At 37.3% G+C, this 5,485-nt stretch overlaps 1 protein-coding gene across 1 annotated transcript in view; it reads left to right on the forward strand.

Annotated features, from left to right (window-relative positions):
* Window positions 1-5,485, forward strand: part of LOC106875163 (gelsolin, cytoplasmic) — an 85,933-nt gene that overhangs the window by 73,087 nt on the left and 7,361 nt on the right. The gene's annotated exons all lie outside the window — the stretch shown is intronic.

Raw genomic sequence — 5,485 nt, forward strand, 5'->3', positions numbered from 1 at the left:
TATATACATCACAAATTGTTAAAATAAATTGAGACAAACGGCACGAAAACTGAAAATTATTAGTTTATCGTTTCAGATGACTGTTTGAAATGGACTATTCACGTTTCGGATGTTAGTTTTTATTCAGGAAAAAGAATAATGAGAAGCAGTAAAAGCGAAGAGGGAAGAGAATGAATGAATGTTTGAAAAAAATTTAATTGGAAGAAGGAACGCATGAGGAAGGCTCACATAAGTACATACATACAAACATACATACAAACATATATAATCCTTTTAACTTAGATAATAATAATAATAACAACAACAACAATAGTAATAATAATAATAATGATGATGGTGATAATGATAGGTGTAGCAGGTGATGCAGTAGAAATTTGCCTGAAACTACCAAATCTTGAATAATAATAATAATAATAATAATAATGGTTTTAAATTTTGCCACAAGGGCAGCAGTTTTGAGGGAGGAGAGAGTCGATTACATCAACATCAGTGTTCAACTGGTACTTATTTCATCGACCCCGAAAGGATGAAAGATAACGTCGACCTCGGCGGAATTTGAACTGAGAAGGTAAGACAGAGGAAATGCTAATAATAATAATGATACTACTACTACTACTACTACTACTACTACTACTACTACTACTACTACTACTACTACTACTACTACTACTAATAATAATAATAATAATAATAATATTAATAACCGAAATACAACTTTAACACGAAATAACTTTGAAAATAACTTTTCTCAACAACACTATGAGTAAAAGATGTTTTATATGACACATTCTACTAGTGTCCGAAGTTTGAAAGTGTTTAGTTACAAAAAATTAATTTCTCGATCTGACGTTGAAAGGGAAAAGATCCCAAATACCTCCCAGGTCACCTTTGTCTTTCATCCTTTTGAAGTTGATAAAATATTTGTTACTCAAGTACTGGAGTCGATGCGATCGAGTAATTGCCACTCCCAAATTACTAGACTTGTAACAAAATTTGAATCAATTATTAATAATCTCATTATATGGATGAGGACTGGAGCTAACCAAAATAATTGTTAGGGTATTGAAAAATTTTGCCGGTCGAGAAATTGCTGGTTCGTATTCTGTCAACACAGTGCTGTTGACAGAATACGAACTAGCCAAGATGCCAATAGGTTAGACATCTGACAAGAATATCTGTAGCATCTAATTGCAGCCCTTACACCCTGAGTTTAAATCCATCAAGGTCAACTTTGCTTGTAATCTTGAGAGCAGATGATATAATGTGCCACTCAAGTACAGGGTTCGTTTTGATATTCCTGTAAAACATCCTAGATACAGAGGGAATTATAATACACTTTGCGGTGTAGTAGATACTACAAGTATATAATTCTCCACCATGATCAACTTCAACAACGCAACATTGATGAGTCTTCTTGCAATATCAAGTCCTCCTACGAGAACAGCTATCTGTAATAGACCAGCATAAAATCCCGTTTCCTATTTATGCCATATCATTTAAATGTTTAAATGTTGAGAAAACTGGAGTTGCGAAAAAAAAATATTTATAGGAATATTTGCTGATTCAAAAAGTACACTTTTTTTTAACGAAGCTAATTAAAGCCGTGATGCATATGTGACTCACTTTCGATTTTCGGATACTCGTATTGCTCTTTCACTTAAGTTACACTTCTGTTGTCATTGGAAAACGTTTAAACACTCCCTTTTACTATTTGTGTCTATTTTGCATAGGTTTGCATTAATCGACACAAACTATATGAATTGTAAGAGTATAACATTAAAAGATAGACTCAATGTCATACATATTTAATTCTGCCTCAAGCGGGAGACTGACTGAATCATTTATGCATCAAAGTATATATTCTTGATACTTAATTACGGTCACGGACGTTCTGAGTTCACATTCACTTTGTCATTTGTACGACCGATGGAAACAAAGGCGAAATTGATCTTGAGGAATTTGAGCTTAAAACGTTGAGAGCTGGAACAAATACCGCACACTATTTTGTCCGGAACGACCTGGCAGAAACGTTAGAGCATCGGACAAAATGCTCAGTGGACATTCTGAGTTCACATTCATTTTGTCATTTATTTCCTTTTATCCTACCAGCGTCGATATTAAATACAACACTGGTCAAGTACTATGATTGATTTGATATTAATATAAACCACTTTAGATGTGAACGGAATTGTAAAAACAAGAGGTATGTGAAAGTGCTAATAGACATATAAATGTCAAGGTGAAATTCAGCAATGTTAGAAAGCAGATTGCTGAAACTAATATAGCAACATTTTAAAAATACTTACAATAAATAATTCTCTACTTACTTCCAATTTTTTTTTATTAACTTCCCTCTGTCGCTATGCGTATGTGCCAACGTCATTTATACAACCATTATTAAAAAATGCACAAAATACTAATTTAGTGAAATCTCGTATTAAATCATTAATCAATTGAATTTTTTTCTGCAGTTATTTTTCTCTGTTGTTTGATGAAAGATTTCTTACTTAGACATTTAGAAGGAATAGATTAAGTTAATCCAATCAAGCCAGTATTTTACTGGTACTTTATTATATATAGGCGCAAGTTCCGAGTTCCGGGTTCAGTCCCACTGCGTGGCACCTTGGGCAAGCGACTTCTACTATAGCCTCGGGTCGACCAAAGCCTTGTGAGTGGATTTGGTAGGCAGAAACTGAAACTTGTGTGTGTGTGTGTGTGTGTGTGTGTGCATGTTTGTGTGTCTATGTTTGTCCTCCACCCACCCGCCAACATCGCTTGACAATTTAAAGCGACGAGCTGGCAGAAATGTTAGCACGCCGTAGCTTTTGAATTGTTAAAAAGCAATACGGTGTTAAAGTTGTTCAAATTAACTGTATATTTTATCTTTCACTTATTTAAGTCATCAGACTGCGGCCATGCTGGAGCACCACCTTGAAGACTTTTAGTCGAATGCATCGATCCAAGTACTTTTTAAGACTGATATTTATTCTATCGATCGCTTTTGCGGAACCGCAAAGTTACAAGGATGCAACCACGCCAACATAGGTTATCAAGCGTTAGTGGGTGAACAAACACAGACAAAAAGACATACACATGCGACGGGCTTCTTTCAGTTTCTGTCCACTAAATCCACTCAAAAAGTTTGGGTTGGCCCAAGATTTTAGCAGAAGTCACCTGCTCCATGTGCCACGCAACGGAACTGAACTCGGAGCCGTGTGGTTGGGAAGCAAGCTTCTTACCACGCACGCAGCTACGCAGACTAACTTAATAACTTATCCATTTAATATGTACGATATGATTTTAAGAAAATGGCTGCCGACAAGTATAGAGCAAAATTCTAGTGGAATATCGTTGATATAGAATGAGAAGTACAATAAATTTCTGCAGATACTTGATAACATCATTTTGTCCATTTTCAAGAGAGGTCGCTACTAATTACTTTAAAGTCATTGAAAAGTTAGATGTGAGTTAATTTTCTTCTACTACGTCAAGTTTTTTTTTCTACTATTTACTCTCTGAATGTGGAGGCGCAATGGCCCAGTGGTTAGGGCAGCGGACTCGCGGTCATAGGATCGCGGTTTCGATTCTCAGACCGGGCGTTGTGGGTGTTTATTGAGCGAAAACACCTAAAGCTCCACGAGGCTCCAGAAGGGGGATGGTTGCGAACCCTGCTGTACTCTTCCGCCACAACATTCTCTCACTCTTTCTTCCTATTTCTCTTGTACCTGTATTTCAAAGGGTCAGCCTTGTCACACCGTGTCACGCTGAATACCCCGAGAACTACATTAAAGGTACACGTGTCTGTGGAGTGCTCAGTCATTTGCACGTTAATTTCACGAGCAGACTGTTCTGTTGATCGGATCAACTGGAATCCTCGATGTCGTAAGCGACGGAGTACCAACAACACAACAACTCTCTGAATAAGCACAAATGTATTGCTTGTCGGTAAGTAATAGGACTGTTAGCTGATTGCTTTTATTATTTTGATAAGGAGTGATTTTTTTTAGAACAGGTGTTGTAGGTTGAGTTTTGAAAAGCATGACAGCCTATAGTCAGTTTCAAATCTTCACCCCAAAAAATAATCACGATTATTAACCAATCTAATGCCTCAGCTAATCTTCGATCTTTAAGAGTCAAGTTCCTGATTCAAGAAGGAGGTTGGAAGCTGACTTGGTGCTAAGATACATGATACATGATACATGATACTTGGCGCTAAGATACATGAAATTATATGAATGTGGCCAAGATAGGGAGTGCCAAGTACTGCAGCGTAGAATGTTCGAAGTTAGGAGATCAGAGAAGAGATTTGTGCTGTGGAGGAGATACGGCAAAGTTTTGAAGTGAATGATTTGTTGGTTTGAAATGTGGAGGGATTCTGTCCTAAGGTCTGAGGCTTAGGTTTCTACTCTGTTCTTTTTTCTTGTGGAGTATTTCTATCAATGTATATGTATATATGGCGTATTTGTATGAACGTACATGTATGTATATTCATTTTTAGATGCTTATCCAAACACATTTATTTGGGATTGTGGTCGCTCTATATGGTTGATTACTAGCGTATTCTGCAAATAGTATATAAAACTCAGTATACAAGAGGTTAGCAAACCTTATGTGAGCACTTTTTTTTTGTTTTTCTAAGCTTGTGACTGTTCAGCTTAATTTGTATTCCCGTACGTATTTCTTTTCTTTCAGATCTGTTCCCCTTTGCTATTTCTCATCGTAAGTGCCTAAACATCCCCGATTCCTTTTGTTATATCTATGGCCGTTTCATAATTCCTAACTAAAGGGTAAACATCGGCGCATTTGTAAAGCCCAGCTATTTTACATACTTCAAAGTTGGTGATCGAGACAAGTCAACAAGCACAAGATGAATGATTTGGCACGCGATTTATGGCAATCAAAAAATTCCTCAGAGCTATTAGGAAGACTGAATGGGGAAAATTTGCTTGAAAAAGGAGCGAAATTATCCTACTTTCGATCTTAAGAAAGTACATTTCCGCAGTACTTTCGAAGTGACAGTAGGTTTGTGTATTACCATAACCAGTGGCGTAGCTAGGGTATGGCAGACAAGGCACTTGCCATGGGTGCAGTTCTGAGTGAGGCGCAATTTTGAGTCATGAATGAGTAAAGTAACTTAATTTTGACAAATTCTTCAGTCCATGCTGCGGCAAATTTTGTTGATTTTTGTTGGTTTCAAGAATGTGGGCCAATGCATTGCTAGTTGCATTTTGCGCCCCACCCCCACCCAGAAAACCACCCCACCACGATATTTGTTGTTTTGAATCAAGAAGTATGCGGGTAGACCATAGCGCCCCCACCCGCAAGTTAATATCCTTCTACCTTCAGACCATCAACGGTGCACTCCTCCCTCTACCCTCGCTTGTCAAAGTATACATTCGCTAGTTTTTTAATTGGTTACCTGCCAAGTAAACCATTTGAGCTGTACACCCCCTTGCAAATTAACATGCAGTTTAGTCAGAAGTAG

Source organism: Octopus bimaculoides, chromosome 5 (assembly GCF_001194135.2).
Source record: "Octopus bimaculoides isolate UCB-OBI-ISO-001 chromosome 5, ASM119413v2, whole genome shotgun sequence".
NCBI classification, from domain to species: Eukaryota; Metazoa; Mollusca; class Cephalopoda; order Octopoda; family Octopodidae; genus Octopus; species Octopus bimaculoides.